At 42.9% G+C, this 24731-nt stretch overlaps 1 protein-coding gene and 1 pseudogene across 7 annotated transcripts in view; both read left to right on the top strand.

Moving 5' to 3' along the window:
- The window catches only part of LOC146805002 (arylsulfatase D-like), a 514533-nt gene that overhangs the window by 221971 nt on the left and 267831 nt on the right, over positions 1-24731 (top strand). The gene's annotated exons all lie outside the window — the stretch shown is intronic.
- The window catches only part of LOC146805003 (SLC35A4 upstream open reading frame protein pseudogene), a 39557-nt pseudogene continuing 22001 nt past the window's right edge, over positions 7176-24731 (top strand).

Genomic DNA, 24731 nt, shown 5'->3' with positions numbered 1-24731 from the left:
ATGCTTTATAAAACAAGGTAGAAAACTCATCTGGCCCAGCCCAGAGGCCGCAATTGTTGTCAAACTCTTAATCTCTTCAAATGTCATGGATTCCTCAAGTATTGTGAAATTTCTGGTCTCTGAACAGGGATTTGAAAAGTCTGCTAAATATGCATCCTACAATTCACTGTCTAGATTTTGGGTTTGATACTGCTGGGTGAGTAAAGATTGTTCCTTTAAATTTTGTGCAGTGTTCTTGTTTCTCTGTTTAATCGCTATAACATTTTCTAATGGTAGGTTTTCTGTATTCAACAATTTCTCTTTTACTTTGTTATCATTGACTTTTTGCACTTACTGATCTCTCAATATCTCATCTTGAAAACGTTTGTAATTGCAAGTTGCCCCTAAGTCTGCTACAAAATTTGCTGTTTTCTCCTGGTAATTGCTTGAATCTTATGAATTAGAATTTTTCAACCACCCTATTCTATTTTGTCTGCAGTTCATATCCAGCTTAGGGATTACCAAAGCATAATTATCTAACTCCTCTTCTTCACCTTCTTCTTCTAGGGGTGGTGTAAGTTGCTTTAATACCTTGCAACCATCCTATTTATCATTATTGTTTTCCAGTGAGCCCTCACTGCAGGCAAACGCTATGATTCTGCTGCTTTTGCTGCGCATTAGTTCCTCTGGCAACTATAGCAGCTGTGGTGGCTTCAATTTATAGCCTATGGCCCTGCACATGAAGAGGCAGGAAGGGAGGGAGACTGATAAGCAACAGCAGCTGTTGCCCCAAATCCTTTCTCTCCTTCCATGGACGCAGAACGTAACTAACCTTTATTGAACCTTCTTGTACTAATTTGTGTTTTCTTGCAGTTTAGTGAATTACCATCAAAACCAATGGTGGACATCTACCAAACCTTTTGTTAAATGTACGGAGATAAGCACTGGGCTGGCGTCAACTCTACATTCATGGATGGTAGTCCATAAGGATGGTGGAGGTAATGCCCTCAGCCACCGTAATGGATATAGTAGTGTCTGTCAAGCAGTAAATCTAGCCATGGAAGTAACTCTTCTCAGGGTGGGACCGGGAGTGCCATTTTAGTTGTGTTTGCATGCTTCCAGTATCACATCATCCATAGTATGCCTACATGGGTCTAGAAAGCAGTGCAGAACCTTGGGTTGTGGCTACAGTTGTTCCATGTAGATGACATGTCAATATCCCCCCTCTGTGTGCTCCACAGTATTCACAGTATAGTATTTTCTGCGACAACCAACCTCTTAACATCCCTCACCCAGTCGGACACCATAAGGGCTCATAATGATCTTCAGTGTGTGTCACTCCCACATTTCGCCAGCCAGGATGCCAGGTCAGTCAATTTCTACTGCTGGTCCTTTTGTTTAGGATGGCCCTTAATGCCCAACAAGCATAGCTTAAGTTTTAACAGGTTTGTCAATCGGTTCCGACAACTTATATGCAATATACAGCCAGAAAGGATGGAGTGTGGGGTACATAACAAACCCTATAGTAGGAGTCTACATTGTCAGTCCTGCATCTTGGGCATCTGTCCAGTTGTGGATCATAAATTCTACTTGGATGTCTTGGGATTACATTTGTGTGACAGGGATAAAGATATCAGATCAGCTTAATTGTAGCATAATGAGAGATCCTAGAATTCAATTCCACAGCCTTGATCCAGTCTCCCTCATTGAGGGCTGTCCCCATATCTGCTTTTCACACAGCTCGGGTCAGCGTAACACATTTTGGCTACATCTACAACATTACCGTATAAAATTGGGATACAGCCCTCATACCAGTCTCCATGTAAAATACCAGTATCAATAACTTATGCCCCTGAGGTTCAGAAATGCAAACTCAACATCTCAGATGCTTGGCCTGCATTAGGCATCCACATGTCAAAAAATGCCCCGCTGAAGACTGTCAAATGTGTGAAGTTCCCTGAGTCGTAAATGCCACCCATTTGACTGGCCCCCACTTATATTCACAACATCCTAAGTACCAAAGGGTTAATACCACAGTATGTAGGGAGAATACAGATCATGATTTTGTGTTCATGCTACAAGTGCATCCGAACATTTAAGACAACACTGCTAGCAATACTGTGCCATCTTCAGAAGTTAGGGGCTAGAGAGAAGTAAATTTTACTTGGTCTCACTAAAAAGACTTCACTCATAGGATCTGGCCATATGCATAGCTCTACGTGTTCAATTTCAATGGATTTGCCTCAGCCAATTACCTGGCCAGCCACTGGAGCTGTGCCGCCAGATAGTATTGCTCAAATTCTGGAGCCTTAACCCTCCTTCCTTCAGTGTAACAGTAACTGATCAACTGCAGCTCTTTTCCCACCTCCATTCCATATCATGACTGTTAATGGGGACCGATGTTCCCCAAAAAATCCCTAGGGAAAATTACCAATATATTTGTGTAGTAGTAAAGAAGACTATGGTGTCATCATCTTGGATAATGCCACTGGTCCAGTAAGGAATAGTGATAGCTGTCTTCAGGAGACCAGCAACCAGCTTAGGACCTTGAGTAAATTGCGTACATTCCCAGATATTATGTTTAAGCCATAGTGCTAAATCTGAATCTTAATATGTCAGAGACATTTGCTTTGGTCACCCCCAAGGTACATTGTGTCAGTCGCCGTTTTTGCCCCAGCCTGTTTTGCTGTTGCTTGAGAATAATATGACTTCTGAGCCCACCCAAGATGTCTCCTGTTCTGGAATGCATGCCTGTGCCTCCCACTTCGCAGTCATCACTGTTCACCATGAAAAGCTAATCAGGTCAGTAAACAAATATGCTTTCCCTTCTGCTTGCAATATCATTGTGGCTTGGACTGCAGCAGGTACTGGAAGTTATGTTCTCACTGCTCCAGTGTAACTTCTCGAAATGAACACAGGCACTGTCAAAGTGACAGAAAAAATAAAGATGTTCACATTTTCATGGTGATGGAATTCTTTTATCCTGACTTGCTATAGAATACGAGTCCACTCTTTGTTTAGTAGCCGGGCAATTGCCAGTTAAGCGACAGGCCCCAGTGGCTGGACCAGAGGCACCAAAAGCCTGTTGAATCATTCAGTCATTAAGAAGTTAGATACATATTTTGCAGGCTTACTGTCATGCACAGCCACTCCTCCAGGAAGAGATCTATGCTGAGTCCTTGAAGTGAAAGTTCTAGAGTGACTCTCCACGTCTCAACTCGGTACTCGATAAATCACACACTGCTTTGGGCATCTTCAACCTGGCGCCATAAGCCTGAGACATCTGGGTGCAAGGCAGACTGAGAACTCTGTTTCCCTGAATCTTTCAGCCATCTTCTGGTGATCTGCCTTGAGATGCTCAACATACAGGCCACAATGTCAATCTTGGGTTCCAGCACAGATTGGCACCCTGACAGACCCAGAGCATATGAACAAATTTGTCAAAGGTCTTTAGCAGGTTCAATAGATCACCAGGGTTCTTCCAAGTGTCCATCTCTGCCATCACTCAGTTCGTTCTACAATCTATGTGATGTTCTGAGAGTGTAGGTTGTTGACGAAGCAATAAAGTAAACAAAAAAGTCAGGGTCTGCTTCAAAGAAGGAAACCCAATGAGTGCTTTCAAAGAAGGTAACCCAATGGGAAACACAGCATTCAAAAATCCAGATATATTTCTCAATTAGTCATGTATCCAACTGTAGGACAAAGGGGAATTAAGGCAACTGCAGCTTTACGGTGTATTATCAGTGTCCCAATCAGATGACCAGTGGAATAGTCCCTTTGTCTAGTAGCAGAAAGCTGCATGTGTGCTCACATCCTTTAAAGATGAGCAGCTCTTCCATTGTGTTCTGAAATTCAAGGGGAATGAGGGTCAATAAATAGCCATAAATTATTCAAGTCTGGCCAATAGGAGGAATTCAAAGGAGCAGCTATTTAGACCGCCTTCAGTGTTTCATCCTGTTGGTAATCCAGTGGGGAGCAATAGATTTCCCTTACAGATCACTCCTTAATAGTAGCACATGCCCTCAGTCTTGAAGATTAAGAAACCATATCATTTGGTTTAGTATTACTGTGATGACTCATGCCATATTTTTTAAGCCAAGGGCCCTCCAACCTTTTCTGTACTGAGAGCCACTTATGTTCAATGAAACACATTGAGAGCTACTAATAATATCAGTGTCGTATAATCTCAATTTTGTCATATGCATTTTAATTTAACCAAGCAAAAGCTTTCTAATTTAATAAGCTGGGTTAGACACAGGTGAGCTACTCAGAGGTAGCTTGAGAGCTACAGTAGCTCACAAGTTACTGGTTGGAGACCCCTATTTTGTCTGCCTATATTAACCATAACTGTTCAGGATTATTCACCTCTGCTACATTTAGCCTCTCTCTCTTTCCAGACAGTTCTACACCCGCATATTTAAAGGCTAGCTCAACATCTGGAAGTTACTTATTGTATCTTTTCTCAAGATCTTTTGCACTATTCCTATGTGTAAGCTGTGCACCAGCAACAATTTCAGAGTTTCGTTTTCTGCTGCTTCTGTTCAATTCAATGCCTGTATGTGAAAGAAAGATCCTACTCATGTTCCTTCACTGGAAACACTCCCAGGATCTAGAACTCACTACCTCCGGAGCTACGGACAAGTTCGTCCACTGTGACTTTTAAGAGGAGCTTCTAATCACTCCTGTTTGAAAGATACTTATTGTCCTAAGTCACTTTATTTTTGTTCTATCAAGGGCAGTGGGAAGCCCCTTCTTGGCGATTAATCTGCTGACTTCCTTCCTGTTCTTTCCTATATTTATGCCCTTATGTAACTTGAAACTGTTGTCACCTGACACCTTAATCACCATTTGTACTTTCTTTGTACAGTACAGCCCTCAGATACCCAGCGGGCATGTACATACTATATATAACGTACAATAAAAAAATAAAAAAAATAAATGTGAAAAACTATAAAAAGTCTAGATAGTGAGCATTGGACGCTCATTGCGACGAGGGAAACCCTTGTTGCTTTGCATTACAATATCATACTTTGCTTATTTTAATAAACATTCTCTGAATTCAAGTAGGCGTGTCAGCAGTCTCTTCTTTGGGAAGGTCGCTGGTAGTTGCTCTCATGACCAATGAAGGTCAACAGAGATTACAGAAAGTCTGCAAGTTGCGGATTGAAGGTTCACTGAGTTCAAGGTGGGTCGGTGACCCCATGGAAGGGATAGAGGACCACCAATAAGCTACTACAACCAACTTTGAGACAAGTCCATTACCCCCTAAGGGCATAGGGGGCCATTAATAATCATCTAAAATATCTCAGCATTTGTTCTTAATCTCTATGTAAATTATTATATATGTGGCATGTGCGGATATCAATTACTTGGTCCCCAATATTCTTCAGTGCATTTAATCAAATGTTGTTTGGTTAAATGGTTTGTTTGAGAAGGAGCCAACAAGGTTTCTATTTTTATAATCCTTTTCAATCTTGATTATGGAAAAGGTCAGCAGATCTGCACAATGTTGACCTAAGGCATTGTAATGATTATTTAGGAACTTGAATGTGTTGTGTTTTGGACGATCTTGAACAACGGTCTCTTTGGGTTAGTTTCCTCAAAGATTATCTTTTTGAAGTGAGGTTTCTTAGTACATTTACCTCTAGTATCTTCTCTTTTGTTGACCTTACAGTGTGTTTTTTCCGTCTCAAACGTACCTCATTCACTATATTACCTATCCCTGTCTTCTCTAGTTAGCCAGTCTTCAGCCCTTCCTCCAGTTCTTTTCAGCTATTATTGCCACTTTGTCTAGTATGGCTAAAATATTATTGTACAAGATGGTCTAAAATGTGTCCTGCAAAACATCCTTCTTCAAGTGAAACGGAATGACATTGACAGTATTTTCACATTCTGTGTGCCAAAACTTCTTTATATCTAAAACATTGTTGATTATGGGTGGCTTAATCATCGTAATAGTGTTAATTGAGCACCATTTAGGAGTACAGGAAGTGACAGACCAGGAAAAGTGTATGGCTTTCAGATTGTGTATGTGCACATTTTTGGTATATCACAAGAATAGAATGTGGTTCACATCTTTTGATAATCTCCAGGTCTTGATAGAAAAATAGTAGGCCCTGGTTTTTAAACTGGTATTGCTGCCTGCTTCCTTTTGTCATCAACCCACAGAGCTGCCATGATGTTGATTTACTTTGCCAACAATTGCATTATGGCAGTCAAGTTTAGGATCTTGTGGAGAAAGATGGCTTGATAATATAAGCTCTATTGGCCGAAGGCTGTGTTGAAAAATTAGTTTAATATAGCATTAAGTGTTCTGTTGTTCAGAATTTACTTTGTTGATCTAGATAAATGAGAGACTTACACTGTGAATTTTAATTGCTGTGCCTCCACTCTTGATTTTCCTGTTTTTAAGGGAGGTTTTGGGCTTAGAGGGACCAGCTCATCAAAGATAGCAATAGAGTTGTCTGAAAACCACAGCTGCATAAGACCTAACAATTCAAACATGTGCTCTTAAATCAGGTCATGAACCAATCTTTATAGTTATGGGTTTTGGGATGTTTATGGTAGCTGATATATGTGATGTACGCTGTGGGTTCATTCATTAGATATGATTTAACAGTGCCTTGTTTTATCCAGGATTCGTAGCATGTGTGACTGTAGATACACATACTGTGCACACTCCTTCAATCTTGTGTTGAGCTTGAATGATTTCAACTTGTTTTTCTTCGAATAAGTCTTTCTAGTCACGGATCCAGTGGCTCCTCCCCTTCACGGCACTCCAAATGTCCATCAGCTTCATCGTCTGTTTTTCTCCACCTTCGAGCTTTGACGTGCGTGCCGTAGCTCGCTATTGACGCCTTTTCTCGAGGCCTACTTGACCCGGGGACGCTGAAGCTGACATCAATCATCCCACGTACAATGCGGCCAAGATTTCTGTGACCAGTCGACGAGGAACTGACTCGATGACCACTCGATGTCTTCCATCTGGACTGGAGAATGTTCCACGTGGAGTGATGGAATGGCCCCAAATTTGACGGTGCCTACAGTGCAACTCAAAGTACCCACACAACAACCAACACCTGGTCTGCAATTTGTGGATCTCTCCAGAACACAACAACCAGGGCTGTGTGGAGTGTCAACAGTTTAAATCTAAAAAGACTTCATGAAACCATCAGGCACATCGCTTTGCCCACAGCATGGAGACCACTGCCAAACAGGAGGTGTTGGAGGGGGTCATTGGCACCAAAGAGGAAGGCGAGTACGAGGTAAATGACTTGGCAGTAGGCCAGCACAATGTAGCATATGGAGACTCTGAGGTTAACACCGGAGCCAGCGATGAAGAGCCGCAACCATCTTCTTCCATTTGAGTGATCCATGACATTGAGCCAGAGATATTCACAGGCCCGAAGATTAAGACCCCAAAATGGTTCATCAGTATAGATACCCCTCTAGCCCGACTCACAAAACATGGCTGAGAGACTTGTCGGTTTCATGCCCTAGAACGGATCGGCCCAGCAACCCATTCAAAGACACAGATCTTGGTGCTTCGTGAACTAGTGGTTCCAGTCGGCACCAAGAGAAGGCTTCAGAGCTGAGATAGGATGAGAGGCCTCTCAATTCTAATCTGGCCCCTAGCCATAAACTCAAACATGGTGCAGAGGAACCGAAGACTCGAATCTCTGGACCACACGCTGTCAGCACCGTTATTCCATGCAAGGACATTTCAGCCCCAAAGTAAAAGCAACCCTGAAAGACTGTGCATTCAAGGAAGGGAAAGACCCTATCCTCGAGAGACTTAACCAGTTCCTTGATTCGTGCCAGTGGACAATAAATCCACAGATTGGCAAACTCACGGCCCAGAAAAATAGGAGGCTAGATTTTGAAAAACGTTTAATGCATTCACAACCAAACTGACCTATGGTCAACAAAGGCACAAGCCAACCACCAATACCACACAGCTCACCTGTATATTCTCTCCACTCACAATCCCCTACAAATTCAGCCACTGGGAATGTAGAACCTTATTCTCCAGGGAATGACTTGAAGGGGCATTCGGACTACCCACAGAGCCTTGACATCCCATGGGAAGATTATAACTTTGACCCACAGGATGATCCAGATCTTGAGCCTGTTTTCAGGGATTCTGCTCAGGAACAGAACTATGCTTGGGACAATAGAACATCAGTAGTTCGGGTCTGAGTCACCCTGCCACCTCAGTACCATGAGCCTGAGTCCAACTAGCTATAGTGTCTCACTTGCCCTCCTACTCATAACCAGAGGGACAAGTGAATTCACACCCCCGAACACAACACTCCCGACCCTCTCGGGGATCGTGGTGACAGGAACTCCCTTTGGCTCACACACTTGTACTCGTCCACAATAAGATATGAAAGAAACACGAAGGAAGTTTTAAATGTTTATTTACACTATCATGCTCTGAAATGCAGTATAAGTGCCACAAACAACAAATAACTGCTTAGTAAAAATACCATCAGCATTGTCAATAAACCGTATATTATGAAAAGCCCTGTCATATTATAAGACAGAATAACCTAACCCCCCTCCCACAGAAGAAAACTGATTATGCAACAAAGATATCTGGGTTTAGCAGTGGACCCCATACCTCAGCATACACAGATGGATATTCTACAACTCAGATACAGCCGTGATCTTCTCTCAGAAAATACCTGCCTCTCTTTCTCTGTGTTAACTTGCTGCGTATACCTATATGACATGATCCACATGTTCATAAACAACAGCTGCATTTCTGTGTTATGTCTAGGTGTGGGTGCCTGACCAGAACAGAATAACAAAAGTGATTGTTTGAAATAGTCTGCTGTTCAAACTAAATCCCAGGAAAGAACAGAACGAGAAAACAACTGCAGGTTCTGTATAAAATTATAATGTAGCACAAAAGCAAACATGTTTATGTAGTAACATGTGCAAAGAGGCCTGTGTTGTGCACAGTTAGGCTAACATAGGGAATGGGCCCTATGTAGATCACATGACAAGCCAATCTCTATTAAACCATTCCTCAGACAATATGACCAGTTATTACACTGTTATACACAGGACTGCAGCATTCTACAAAGTGGACATGCATGTCACAACAGAGGAGGACGAGTTCCTGGTGGAGACTTTATCTAGAGCGTAAAAGTCTGTCCAGTACATACCAATTATAAAATCAATGCTTACCATCTGTAGAGATTTTCAAGGACCCAGTAATAAAAAGTAGGGTACCTTCAACTAGGGTAGAAAGAAAGAATAAGCTTTCCCTTCAGACCCACTCTACCTCAGAGGGCATTCAGTCCTAAATTCTCTAGTAGTGGCTACCTCACAGAAACGTGCAACAGCAGATGCGACTGGAAATGCACCTACTCATGACAAGTAGAGTATATGGATTGAGGCTGTAGGAAAGAGAGTGGATGTAAGTAATGCCAAGCATTGGCGCATTGCCAATTCTATTGGGCGGCTTTCCATACAGATCCAGGCACAATAGGATGAGACAGAAGATCTCTTCCAACACCTCTAAGATCTGCACAGAGTCAGATGTGTACAGGATACACAAGTTAATATCTCCCTGCTTCACAGATTGGCCTTCACCAGAAATGTGACAGTCACATTCGGAACCTCTTCAGATCCAGCCCTACTGGGGGGATAGTCTTAACACTGTCACATCCAAAGCGTATCCCAATCCTCAGAGTGTTCTCAATATCCAGAACCAAGTGGCTCTAATTCAGCCACATCATCACCTGCCAGCCAGGACGATAATGCATCTCCTGGGTATGATGGCTTCTTGCATAGTTATTGTGCCCCATGCAAGACTGCACATGCGCACTTTACGGGAGTGCTTAGCAATGGTCACGACTGGAAGGCAGTCTGGTGGATCTAGTGTTGAATCACTTTATGGTTAATTGTTCCCTGCAATTGGGGGACAGCGACAATCTGCTGCAGAGAAGGGCTTTCAGGGACCCACTTCCACAAGTGACCAAACCACAGATGCCTCACTCATGGGATGGGGGCGCCTATGATATAAATGACAGTACAACGAGTATGGACTGCTGAATAAATAACTAATCTAGAGCTCCTTGCAGTTCAGTTAGTGCTTAAGACCGTCCTATCATACATTCTTCACAAGGTAGTCCTAATAAATACAGACAATATGACAGCGATGTATTACAAACAAAAACAGGGAGGCCGTCATTCTCTACTTCTGTCCAAGTTAGCACAGATTATATGGAGATGGGCATTACACCAGCACATTCAACTCCTGACAGAATATCTCCCAGGAGTAGACAAAGACTTTGTGGACCTCCTAGGCAGGACGCAGCAACAAGTTCACTTGTGGACACTCCATCCACAAGTCCTTCAATGATACTTCCACAAATGGGTTACACCAAATCTCGACATGTTCGCAACAGCTGAAAACGGAAAAGGTCAGCGCTTCTCCTCCAGGTATCTTCTTCCACAGTTAGTAAGTAAAACAGTATGGAAGAACTGGTCATGGATATTTACCTACTCTTTTCTGCCAATCCCACCGCTTCTATATGTGGTGAGGAAGCTCAGGCAAACCTCCCTCACTCTGATTCTAGTAGCTCCCACACCGCGCAGCAACCATGGTATACCACATTACTAGAGTTGTTGAAGACCCCTAACAAGAAGCTCCCCAATTGGCAGGATCTTCTCACACAAAACAATGGGACATTCAGACATCCAGGTGCCAAACAGGTCAATCTAGCCTAATGGCTCCTGAATTTGTAGAGATTGGGCACCTAAGTCTACCATCAAAATGTATGGACATTCTTAAAAAAAGTGAGATCCCCTATCACTAGAACTTGCTATGCAGCTAGGTGGAAAAGATTTGTAAGTTACTGCTCGGTTCAACACATTGACCCTATTAACCCGTTGGCAGATTATGACTAGCCAGCAGACGTCAGCGACTAGACCTACTCGTTCCTGCCACAGAAACACGCCTGTTGACACGGACACAAGTCGCATACAGTGAGAGTGCGTCATGTGTAGTGCTTTTTCTTCTCTCTGAGCTTAACGCTCCCGGGAAGCAACGCTCGGCCTGCTAAGACTTTTCTTGTATAGTCCTTGCAGTGCCAGGAGACATGTGAAGCCCCTTTGTTTGCAGGTGGACGTGCCGTCATATTTGCCACGCTTAGGGATAGAGTGTTTGGCAGGCTACAATGTGCGTGTGTGCTGGGCTAGCAGGACTAGCTACCAGAGGCTGTGGTGGAGTGGTTGTGGTAGCCCGTGCCACCTTGTGTGACTCTACTGGAAATTAGATGTTGGGACGGCAGCTGCAACCAGCAGTTGGTAGTAAGACTCAATAATCCTCTTCAATATATAATATAAGAACCTGATACCTTAGACCTTAAGACAGCTACATCCACTACCGGTGCCATGCTGGACAGGGTTGTATAGGGGACTAGATACCACAACTGTGAATCCCGACATTGGGGAGTTAGAGTGGGTTAGACGGGTGGTGGTGAGGTTATTGGGGTGAGTTTCACCGCAGGGCCGTGGTTTGCAGTGAGTGTGAGGAATCTGGTGCTTAGTAAAAAAAGTGCTGGATGCTGGAAGTCTTGAAAGGGACAACTTTGACTGGGAACGTACTATCATTTTGTGAGACCCAAGTTTTCTGCCTGGCAAAAATAGCTGAGGATTGTCAAGAATTTCCCTGGACCATTACAATTGCAATGTTTTAATGCTTGAGATACCCATGGACTGATATAAATTGAATTAGCTGAGTTCCTTTGGTAAAAGTGGTGGCACTAGAAGAGAGTTTGTTATAATCGAAGACCGTCCTGTGCATTTTGAGAACCACAAAAATTAAGAAGCTAACAAACCTCACTGAATTCTTTTAGGGACTTCACATCACCCTTTAGGAGAATTTGTAAAAAAAAAAACGAATTAAGGTTGTTATGTCCCATGATAAAAGGGCACAACTGGGGCTCAGGTGAAGGTGGTGGTTTGGTTAGGCGGGATAGAGTGAATAGAAAGGTGATAAATACCCCATTGGGTAATCAGCTCTTAAAGGCAAAATGCCTTTGAGTAAGCCTGGAAGGGTGAGAAGGCCATCAACCCAACGAATAAGGAATGGAAAGGGGATGCACATTGATATTGGCCCACTCCCCTCGGAAAATCACTGTGTGGGTAATGCAGATGGTGGAGAGTTTGAGATATCCAACAAGCCCAACCTGGGAGTCCTTGACGAAGTCGGGCCACCCAAGGACTCACCATTGGTAAAATCTATAAAGGACTTGCTGAAAAAGCATTTCACAAACACAGTAGAAAGGAGTGAAAGTTAAAATTTATCAAGCTCGGCCTGACAACAGTTCAGGCCTGTCATAATGACTTAGAAGATGCAATGCAAGATGCAGTGGTCTCGGGTGTCCAAAGATTGGAGCCCAGATTGCCATCTTCACTCTGTATATTTATGGAAAGGTCTTTAGATAACACTTCTAGAGGCAATGCCAACAGGAAAGAAATTAGATACTTTACTGGAGAATTTCAGGTTGGACCTTGGACACGATGATTATCTTCTCTGCAACTGTCTTATGTCTCATAACCTTCCAGACTGCCAAAATTGTAACCTAGGGAGCCCAAGGAATATGACGAATGGGAATAAATTGTGTGCAAGACTTTCCCTTATTCTGGGATATGGATATGCCCCCCACTTCATCTTCCTCCATGCTAGATATAATGGTGCAAAAGTTTTTAAAAGGCATCTTTGAAATCACATACAATCTACCTCCAGATTATAGCCATTGAATTGCAACAAATCAATGACTGCATGGTCTCTCTTGTAAAGCCAGTGGAAGGAGTGGAGGGTGCATTTGGGCATGAAGGAAGGGGGTGCGGAGGTGGTAGTATTGCCAGAATAATCACCCACCTCGGTATATGTTTCAGAACATCCCATGCCAGTAAAAAGTAGAGATACTTCTCACCTTTCCAAAGTACCATCTCACAGAAACTGAGACAGAGAAGGAGAATAAAAGGAATGCAAAGGAAAGAAAAAGGGTAAAAAGGATATGGAAAGTAAGGAAAAGTCTGCATCCCGAAAAACCCAGCGGGAAAATATTAAACCTCAAGGCAAAAGAAGGATTAAAGATGACATTGTAAGAAGCCAGAAAGAGGATAAAACATGTTTAGAGGGTTGTGCACAAACCAACACTAAAGTAATAGAAAATAAATTAGAGTGTGGCTCTTGCAGGAAAAGGACAAGAGAAACCAAAATCGAGTAAGCTGGGATTGGGCCCAACTGTAGTAAAAATAATTGTGATCCCCTGAAAAGTAAGGGTTAGGAATATAGAATTCGGACAAAGGGAAAGCCTTGAAGATCCCCCAATAAAGTTCCAGAAGAGATAGCAGGCTAGCCATCATGACAAAGTTTAATCCAGTGAAGGTAGAACCCCTAGGAGGTGAGCTAAGGAGGAAAGGCGGACTGACTCCGCCACGGAGAGCACGTACCTGGAGTTGCTCCCACGTCCTCAATGCTGCATCTCTACGTGAAGGGACAGGAAAATTCAGGAAAGCTGGCCTAGCATAGCTATGTATGATATCAGAACCGAAGAAGAAAGGGGAAAATAAAGGTTTTTGAGCGTACCTGTTCAGCCTGCGAGTCATCCTGATGTTCGTTTTGGTTGCAGGGACTCCTAGGCGTTTCTGGCTGCTGACCTGGTATGCGCGCTGGCTCATCGGCCCAAGCCTCTCTACCCTCCATTGGCCTTGCCCAGCTTCAGTTCCACCTTCGGCTAGAAACATGGCTCTGTCGAAAGCCAGCGCCCGCATTTCCACGACTGCTGTACCAGTAGCAACCACCATGGCTACAGCAACGGACGACTCCCTGGCCAGTGGGCAGAAGTCTGTCACAGCAAAAGGAGCTCCTTCGTGAGTCGGCAAACTGATCTTGAAACTGCTGGAATCCGGTAAAGCAGTGGACCTCTTGCATACTGGGGGAGCAACGGATCTTCTATCCGAAACTGCAATTATTAATACATTGTTGAGCGCGATTCTCCCGGGTCAGGAAAATACAGCTGAGAACCAAGGTGTGTCCCCATTGGGATGCTTAGAGGTGGTAGATGTGTCAGGCAGCCTGCAACAAGGAAATAAAAACAGTATGTACACCGCACGGCGGTTGAGGCTAATAACATTGTTGCACTCAATGCTGACTGTTCTGGTGTACAGATTCATGCGCATGGTTCGGCTGTGATGCCGATATCCCAGCAGCACAAGGGGCCACTAAGTACACTAAAAGAATGGGATGTCAAGCTCGACCACCCTTCTACGGAAGTCCTATCTATCTTAATCTCACTGGTTTTAATCGATTCAGATGGAAAAGAACGAATGGCAGTTGAAGTTATAACCAGTAACAGTACCAGTACATATCTAACTGTGCAGAAAGAGATACAAGACCATGACCAGACCACCGGAATGGCTCATGAGACAAACAGCAGCTTTATGATAGATACCTCGCTATCTAATGAAGCAAGCTTCCTCCAGGACCCCGCAAAAACTCCAGAGGATACACACTTAACGCCAAGCCCTTTCCCTGGGAAGAAGAAGAGTAAAACAAGATCTATTAAAAGCTTTAAAAAGGCCATTGATTCCCATGGATATAATAGTGCTGCCACACATACAAAGGGTGGCCCTGATGGCAGTCCCCTGCGTAAATGGGTCATATCCAAGAGTGAAGATAAGGTTATGATATCCTGTTTATCAAGCTTGAGATCATGAACAGGATCTGGCTCAGACCCATAACCTACATTCAATGTTGGAGCACATGCTCCTCTATCAATCAGATGAAAGACCCTGAATCTTTGGATAGCTTGCCAACATTGGGTTTTTCTTCCTCAGTATTGATGGAAACTTTTGAGACTACTGCCTTAAAGGTTACTCCTGAAATTAGCAGCCTTCGCTTTCCCTAATTATTCAGATGCTGAATGATCAAAGGTTAGAAGCCCAAGAGCATTATGCGCAGGTAAGGGTGGATAACCTCTTAATTCAGCAGTCTCTAACAGACTTGAGTAACAAAGTGGGATCACTCACATGTGATATATCGGGGCTAAAACAACGGGTCGCGGATACAGAGGAGATTACTACATCGCCAGCCAATTACGATCCCTGCAGGGGAAAGTCGAAGACTTAGAAAACTGGCAACACCGGAACAACCTAAGGCTGGAAGGAAAGGAAGGATCTGACTCTGAGCCTTAATAGTGCAACTATTCCAAAAAGCTTTTCCGGATCTTGCATACTTCGACTGGTTCTGCCAAATAGAGCGGGCTCATAGAATACCACTTTTTTAAAATAATACTAGTTCAAGATATCCCAGATCAATGTTTATTTTATTTGGAAATTTCCTACTGAGGCAGGCTATATGTATTAAGCTCGTCCTGCCACTCCTATATTGGTAGAATCCTTTTCCATCTTCGTCCGATCGGATATGTGTAAAACCACTAAGGACAGATGCTGGAAGCTGTGTCAGCTCATTGATCGACTAAAAGCAGCGGGTGCAGAGGTCATTCTACAAGAGCCTGCGCACCTAAAGGTCGTCAAGGACGGCCACTCTGTGACTTTATTTACAACCTGGAGGCTAAGCAGGTTCTAGTCAATGGCAACAGGCGGCTGCTAAGTATATTAGGTTAAGCTATGATATAATATATTAGCCTAGATAGTGTATTAAAACTCGTTCCTCCTTTTTCTTGCTATGCTACTACTTTTTCTTTTTTCTGATACTTTAATTACACTTCCTTCTCTTTTTCCTCTTTCTCTCTTATTGATATTTTTCTGCATGTGATGCCAGTCAGTCAGTCAACAATAGCTTTATTCGGTTAATAATTAAAACCATCAAAGCATACAGAAAATTTCATTTGCAAATAGTTACAAATAAAGATAATTAACAAAGAAAATTCAAACAGTGCAAAATACACAAATATACATAAAAATAAGTTTAAACAGAAAACTGGCGAAAGTGAACGTTAAAAGATTAAAACAGGCCAAGATTTAAACGACTATTTCATGATTTCAAAAGAAAGAAGATAAAAAGGCCTGGTCTCGGTCTCTCGAACATTATAAAAAGGATAGAGCTAAAATATATTAGGTTACATTCGATTTCTACTTCGAATAGCCCCTGAAAGGTAACTGGCAACTCCAAAACAGACAAAAGGAGAGCCCAGCATTTGCAGAAAGACCAAGGCGGGCCTTACTTGGTCAAAGTGGCAGTTCCTAAAAATTGGGCAAATAAATTTCTTACGTAACAGAGTGTAAAATTTACAGCAAAAAATCATATGCAGCGTATTTTGTTCAGAGGCGTTATCACATGGACAAGGGCCCAAAGTGCCCTCTTTAAAAAAGCCCTTCGGGTGTGCTAGGAGCCAGGGTAACATGTCATGTTTAAACCTAATCAGTAAAAACAAATGAAAAGGGTTATTTATATAAGTCAAGTATGGCTGAATCTCATTGCCCATACTTAACATGACAAATCTTCTAACAGACGGTTTGCACACTTCCACGCCTTCTCTCTGCAACTTTGCCCTGCACATGAACTGAGACTTTAAGTCTTTTATTTTCAATTTGGACAGCTCACATGGTCTCTCAAATAATTCTAGGCATCCAAGGGTCTCCATATGAGATTTAATATATCGTAGCCAGGGAATGCACATGGCTTTATCGAGGACCAGACAATCTTGTATAATGAGCTGGTTTAGGGTTGGTGGGTGCTGCGCCCAAACCCTTAGCCAACCCATTAAAGGGGCAACGGCAATCTGGTCCACTAGATACTCGGCCCCCAAATCTTCATGTATATTAAAAATAGAAGTAGAAACAGGCAATGACAAAAGTTTCCGGAAAAAGGCATTTTCGATTAGTTGAATCTCCACTGCGGATGCATAGCCCCAGACCTCACTGCCATACAGGGCCATAGGCACACACTTAGCGTTGTATATTTTCAGAATCGCGGGCAAAGGCCTGCATCCCAGCCGTTTTGCAAAGCCCAACAACGCTCCAGTTGCCCTGGCGAGGATATTTTGTTTCAGCGCACGTTGCGCGACCCATGATCCTCGATCATCAAAAGTGACCCCCAAGTATGGAAAGGTCTGGACTTTTGTAAGCACCTGCTTATTGCAGAAGAATTTAACCTTTTTTGCAGCTCCATCTCCTATTGTCATAGAATGGGATTTCTTAAAATTTATTACTAAGTCCAAAGAGACCATAAAATCATTAAAACCATTTAAAAGGGCTTGAAGGCCTCTTGCAGTTCTAGCCAATAAGACCGTGTCATCCGCATACAACAACGCGGGAATCAACTTAGTACCTACTCTAGGGATGTCTTTACAAGATGAAGACAAAACATCCCCCAGGTTATTAATATAGAGTGAGAAAAGCAGGGGGGCAAGAATGCACCCTTGTCTCACCCCACGCTTCACCTGCCAGGCATCAGTTAGATTCCCGTCCTTATTATAACGGACCGCCGCAGTAGTATCTTCATGTATAAGTGCCAAAAAGGAAATCAGCACAGGGTCAAGACCCATAGTTGCCAGGGAAGCCCAAAGTTTTTGGCGGTTAACCAAATCAAAAGCAGTCGATAGGTCCATGAATGCTAAATGTAAGACCCCCTGCTTCGCAATCGTATACTTCCCAATGATGAGATGCAAATTAAGGCATTGGCCAACCGTGCTCATTCCCTTTCTGAAACCATACTGTAGGTCCGAAATTATGGAGTTATCCTCCAACCATGATGTTAACCGTGCTAGGACAACTTTACCCATTATTTTTGTTGCGGAGTCAAGAAGAGAAATAGGCCGGTAACATGCCGGATCCTCTCTTGCACCTTTTTTAAAAATTGGTACTATCACGGCCTTACCCCAAGAACGAGGGACACCCTCCTTTGCTGCCGCATTAAAAACTAAGGTTAGAAGTTTCGCCCAGTAAATAGAATCTGCCTTGTACAAATCCGCCGGGACACCATCGGGGCCGGGTGCTTTGCCCTTTGCCATTGATTCAATGGCGTCCTGAACTTCCGTCTCAGTAAAATTAATTTTCGATGACAGATTTGTATCCCCAAAATTTACCGGATTCTGGTCAGGAATCTCAGAATAAAGCCCACTAAAATGAGACACCCATTTATCTGGGGCAATAAGACAATCATTTATAGTATTTTCCATTTCATTAAAAAGTGGGCTGTTAATTACTTTCCAAAATTGGGAACTACTTTTTAAGACACTAGCGTCTGACAATTCTTCCCACGCCAATTTTTTCAGGCAAGATTTCCTTGCCTTTAGTGCTTTCTTGAAGGATCTTCTTGCCTCCGCAATCCTACTGGTATCTTTAGCGCCATCTTTTAAGGCCAGTAAGAGAGTAGAGTGCGCGCTACTACATGCCTGATCAAACCAGTTTTTATGCTTCTTGGGTCTTGGTTTCCCTACGAGAGTTAAATTGTCCATAACCTGGCTGGTTATTCGCTCAAAGGCACCAAGAATATCCCCTGGTTTAGATTCTATCGCTAGGCATATATTAAAATCCTCCAGATTACTGTGATACAATTTCTCAAGAAAATCACTAGGAGTAATAACCTCCCATCTCAAACGAGTTCCCTGTTTAATGGGGACTATGTTTGAGTTAGAAATTGTAGACATATGAATAGGCCTAAAGATATCATTAATGTTTAATTCCAAAGATAGTGGGTTGTGGTCACTAAGAACATTAGCCGTGACACAAAAAGATCCTATCAGTCCCTTCATAGTACAGGAAATTAATATATGATCAATAATACTGTTGTTACCATGACCAGTGAATGTAGGCACAGGAGATACTAAATTCTGCGATGGCATAAATAAATTAAAAGCAGAAACAATACTGTCTAGAAACATCCCACCTTTTGAAAAATCAAAAAGGGCTTCCTCCTGCGGGCAATAAGCCTGCTCAAAGTTTCCAAAACAATTAAATTGTCTTAAATGAATATTAAAATCGCCAAACACTAACAAATAATAAGGGGTAACATTATTTGCATCGAAATCCTCTAAAAAGGTAAATAAAGCCTTTAAATGCTCCAATTCGTCCGTCCTCGTAAATGAGTTATAAAAGTTCACAACTAACATTGATGGGAGGTTGACACCTACAACCTTAACCGCCAATATATTGGGTGAACTAGTCTTAACAAGTTCTGTGCTATACAATAGCTTAAGACTAAATAATAACAAGAGACCACCACTGGGTCTCCCCGAGGAAGAAGGGGCAGCATATTTAATAAAAGACTGGAACCCATCCAGGTAAAAGGGATCTCTGGCTTCCCACGTCTCTTGTAAAGCAATTATATGGTAGGAAGAGAGAAATGACTTCCAAACTGTATCCTCTCTTTTTGTTCTCAACCCCGCTATGTTCCATGACAAGGTAGTAACCCTATTTGTAAATACACTGGCCACACTATTATCCATAGCCAAAGGTTGGTGGGGGGAGTCCGTAACCACCTCCCTGGTCAGAAGCCTTACAGGCGGATAATTAAGTGTGCCAGCGGAAGCGTTAACTTTATTATCTGGAGTAAACTTAATTTTTAGCTGATTTATACCCTTGTCCCGATCAGTCAATCGGGTAACGGAACTAACACCCAAACCATAAAAACCAGTATTATCAATTGCAGGCATCACACTTCCATCATTTTCCAAACACACTCCACTGACTTCAATATCCATAGACTGGCTGTGCGCAACATGAAGTCAGTCATTTGTGTCCAGAGAACTAAGGACCTCATATCTGTTACTCAAGGCCAATGGTCTAATCGCAGGGACAGGTTGGGCATTGTAGCCACTATTCCCGCCCCGTCTCTGTAAGTGAGGTGGATAAAAGAACCCCAATGGAAGGATGTTCACATAATCATCGTGTAATCTAGACGTTCCTGCCTGCCTAAAGATATTAGCTACCAAATCTGGAGAGCTAAAACTCACGACTACACAGTCACCCTTAAGTGTCTTATTTAACTTCCCCACCCAGGGAACCCTTCTTACCATTTTAAAACACTTAAAAAGGTGGCTCCCCAAAACTGTCTTTTCAGCTAAAAAATGTAGGGCCTTGTTCCTCAAAGAAGACCAATTTTCTTCCTTCCCATCAGTAGATGGAGGGACATTTGCCAGAATAACAGTATATGGACAAGCCTCTGGTGGCAAATGCAAAGGATATTCTTTGGATCCCTGTGAGGGGGGCGAACTTACTCTCCTAGGGACATCCCGAGAGCTCACGTTAACACCCCCAGATGGTTCAACAGGTGGAGCAGCAGCCACTGTAGATTGGTTAGTAACACCTACAGTGGTAGATATCATGGAATCAGCTAGGTCGGATACTCTGGAAATAACTCCTACTAGGGTGGGTTTCTCCAGTGGATTACGAGTGTTTAAGATTGTTTCCTGACCAGCTATATGACGCTCAATCGAGGTAAGTCTATTCTCAATATTATCCAGTCTATTCAAAACCGGAGTCAAAGAAACCTTCAATTGCTCATCCATAAGCTTTAAAACATCAATCAGATTAAAACCAGCAGAAACAACAGGAACCTGGGCAGCATTCGCAACTGCCCCAATCGACTTATTCCCCTGTGCCAAAGGGGCCAATGTGGAAACCTGTGGAGCTAACTCAATAGCAGACTTTACAGTCCTAGGTTGTTTAACTTTTGGACGCGTTCCATTTGGACCCTTGGTCGCTTTTCTTTTGCCAGTTTTTAAGTTAGTAGTGGCAGACATTGATACTCGCGATTGACCAGAGCGAGTAGTTCGAGGAGAGAGATGAAGATCGTCAGTACAATCTAGTACAGAAGGAACAACAATGTCTCTCACTTCTAATGCAGTCTCCACAATAGATGGACAGCTAGGCAAGCTCACATCAATGATATTAATAGGGGCATTCAATTGTAATCCATGGTTAGACGATAGTCCTGGTTCCAGGGAAAGCCTCCTCTCAACACTTGCAATTTCTCTGGCAACCACAGTTTCAGCTTTCTTCAAAAAGGCGTCGAAAGTCCCCGTACCCCCCTTGGCCACAGCTTTGTTAAGATTTTTAGCCATAAAGGCAAACTAGGCGAACCAGGGGGCAGGGACAACTAACTTAAGCAGTAGTGCACACAAATACTGCTGATGAAATCGTCACAAACCTTATAAGCAAAAATGCACGTAACAGTGCTCCCAATTACCTTCAGAGTTGCAACCCCAGTTGGTGACAATCTCCACGAAGAGTCTGGTCGCTGGTAATTTCAGGCCCAAAGTTAGGGGGGTGGCCCAGCCCGGCCTCCTTTGGCCCCTGACGGCCACAGACGGCCCGCCCTTTGCCCGGGCTTAGCCCGGCGCGTCCCGCTCGCGTCCCGCGAAGCGGGTCTCCCAGTGATTTATGGCGCCTCCTGGCGTCACTACGTCGCGCCGCCGCTGAGGCAGCCGGGAAATGCAGTCCCGGGGCGGCGACGCGGAAGATGGCGTTTCCTCTGAGGACTCCTTGACTCTTGGCGGTGTCGGCGGTAATGGCGTGGCGTGGCCCAGCAGGTTTCAGGTAAGTTTTGATGGCTCCCCATGTGATGCATTGTGGGTGATGTGGTGGCACTTGGGGTTGGGTGCCTCCTGATAGCTGTCAATTCACCGGCAGCAGAAAAGGGTAGGATTCCTTTTTCAGGGCATGGGGGAGGAGTGAGTTTAAGGGGATAGCGGGGGGACTTGAGGGAGAATATGTCAAAGGAGGTGGTTACTAGGTGATAAATAATGTGGCTGGGGTTGGCAATAGAGAGCGCATAAACATATACAAACTTGTTATTTATTCTAACAAAGGTTTTAGGCTGAGTTAGTATGGGCTGGTAGTCCACGACCACGCTAACGCTACAAATAAGGAGTTCCAATGGAGCTAATTAGATGTTTTGGTTGGAATGTATCGGGTCTAAACATAGGGTTTAAACACCAACTAGTGCAGGAGGAACAGAAACTGTACAGGCCCCATATTGTGTTTCTTAAAGAGACTCACTTGGCTTATAAAGCCAGGGGTCTGCTTAAACATTTAGGCTACCAAATAATTGTCAGCACATCTCAGAGTTTTTCTATACGAGGGGTATCTATCCTAGTGAACAAGTCATTGGAGCATAAAGTTCTTAAGGTTTCTGCCGATCATAGGGGGAGATGGGCAATTGCGCAGCTTGAAATTATGGGTTAAATATGTGTTTTTCACTATATACGGACCAATGTCCATGATCCTGCCACATTGGATTTTTTTAACGCTCGAGCTATTGGATTATCAGGGGGAGCTTCTAATCATGGGGGATTTTAATTGTGTTATGAATTATGGCACTGATTCTACTAACCAAGCTGCTACTTTAAGAATGGTGAAAGTAAGGTCCTCTATCCTTGAACTAGCTCGGCTGCATTGTCTGAGAGATGCATGGTAGCCACCCTGTACTGTCAGGGCATACATATTAATCTGCTCCACACAAACAGTATTCCAGCATTGATATGTCCTGGGTCACTGATAAAATACTGCTATCTGCAGATATGGAAGTTTGCCCCAGGATAACTTCTGACCACAATCCCATCTTGCTTTCCTTTCATTCCCAAGTAGCAGACAAAGCTGAGCATTTTTTTTTGTTCCTGCGCTATTTACTAAAAGACATTGAGTTTGTCTCATTCACTCATAAAAACTTAAGGGAATTCTTTCAACACAATGTGGGTACTGCCTCCCCTTGTATAGTATGGAACTTAATGAAGGCTTATATAAGAGGGATTACCTAGTAATATATCTTACAGCAAAATAAAAATAGGGAGCCCACCACTAGAGATGCTTGTCAGGCACTGATAAAGCTAGAATTCCTTCATGCAGAGGCAATTTGACAAGGGGCTCCAAACCAGGAACAGCTGTATATTGAATTAATAGATAAACGTTCATCCCTGGGAAGGACTCTTAAAGGAGAAAAGATTGCTGCTAGCTATAACAAGCATCGCTCCCTTCAGTATGAATATGGGGAACAGATCAGGAGTGTGCTGGCGCATCAGCTTGCTGACAATAAGGCTAAGAGGCAAATCAGGGCTATTAAAGGGGAGGATGGCACATTACACATGCATCCACATTTTATAGTCGAGCAATTCTCCCAGTTCTATTGAAAACTCCATGCACAAACACATTCACTAGATGAAGAAGGTCCATTTAAATATTTAAAAGGGTGTGACCTCCTGTGTCTGAACGAAGAAGAGACTACTTATCTTAATCAAGAAATCCTACATGGCGATATCTCTGAAGCTCTGACAATGCTACCTTCTGGTAAGGCAGCAGGGGATGACTCTATACATTCGAGTTAATAAGGTCTCTAAGAGAATTATAGGGTCACTATTGGGCAATGTCATACAAGATATAGGGGTCAGTGGAGCAGTGACTGTATAATGGAACATGACAAATATTGTTTTTTTTCTAAAAAAGGATAAGCCTCCTGAGGAATGTAGTTCATATCGTCCCATATCCCTTATAAACATTGATGCAAAAATGTTGGTAAACTTTTGGCCACCTGATTGGCACCTGTGATGCCAGGATTAGTGTCGAGCCAGCAACATGGTTTCATTTTTGGCCTTTCGATATAGCAAGGAAACCTGCGATTAATATGGGGATGGTCTTGCTGGATGCCGAAAATGCATTTGATTGTGTGGTTTGGGGTGCCTATGGGCAGCCCTTTCATCATTTGGCCTTGGTGGGAGATATAGTATGTGCATACATGCTTTATGTAGTAAACCACAGGCCAAACTGCTCAATGCCAGTCTACAATTGACTCCTTTTCCGATATATCGCAGCACTCAACAGGGGTGTCCTCTCTCTCCACTATTATTCGCACTATTTATTGAACCATTTGTGCACGCGTTATACTCCAATACACACATACTACCAATGACATCAGGGCTTTTTGAGCTGAAAGTTACTGCCTACGCTGATGGTATAGCTATTTTTACACCCGACCTGGCAGTTGCAGTAGACTTTATTAGACTTGAAGCCAACATATTTAGCTTCTTTACCGGATATAAGCTAAATGCCAATAAGACACAAGTGCTTCTTAACTTTCACTCTGACAGGCCAATACTGGGAGAATGTTCAACAGTCACTTATTTTGGTGCTCGTATTTCCCTGCAGATTGAGACTAAATTATGAGCTATTGCTGCAATCTGTCATAAAAAATGTGAGAAGCTGGCACAAATTGCCAATCGGCATAATAGGGAGATGTAATATTATAAAAATACAAGTATTACAAGCATTTGTATTTTTATTTCGCTCTATACCCCTGTGCATCCTTAACTCTTTTTTAAGAAATTAGAGGGGGTGATAAGTAGCTTTATTTGGGGCTATAAGCAAGCACAACATGCAATAAGATTTATAAAACTTCCCTACAAACAAGGGGGTCACATCTTTCGGATTTTAAATTGTACTGTTGGGCGGTGTTTGCTGGCCATCATCGCAGCCTTTTGTCCCTTGAGAATCAAGACTTTTGTCACTGTCTTGCTCTTGGCTACGACAGTAGAATGTTTCTTTATAGAATCAATGTTTCTAATTATTTCAAGAGAGTTCATTTTAAGACTATCAGGGATACTGTGCTCATACTCATATGGCACGAAATTTTAACTAAATGGTCTCTATCCTCTACTCATGACAACTTTCCTTTATTTTTTTTTATTTTTTTTTATTTTATTAATGTTCCACAACAACCATACAATTACAGTTGACCAACAAAATAAATATAATAGAAAAAACAAGAG

Source organism: Triturus cristatus, chromosome 8 (assembly GCF_964204655.1).
Source record: "Triturus cristatus chromosome 8, aTriCri1.1, whole genome shotgun sequence".
NCBI classification, from domain to species: domain Eukaryota; kingdom Metazoa; phylum Chordata; class Amphibia; order Caudata; family Salamandridae; genus Triturus; species Triturus cristatus.
This window is presented reverse-complemented; position numbering and strand designations above follow the sequence as displayed.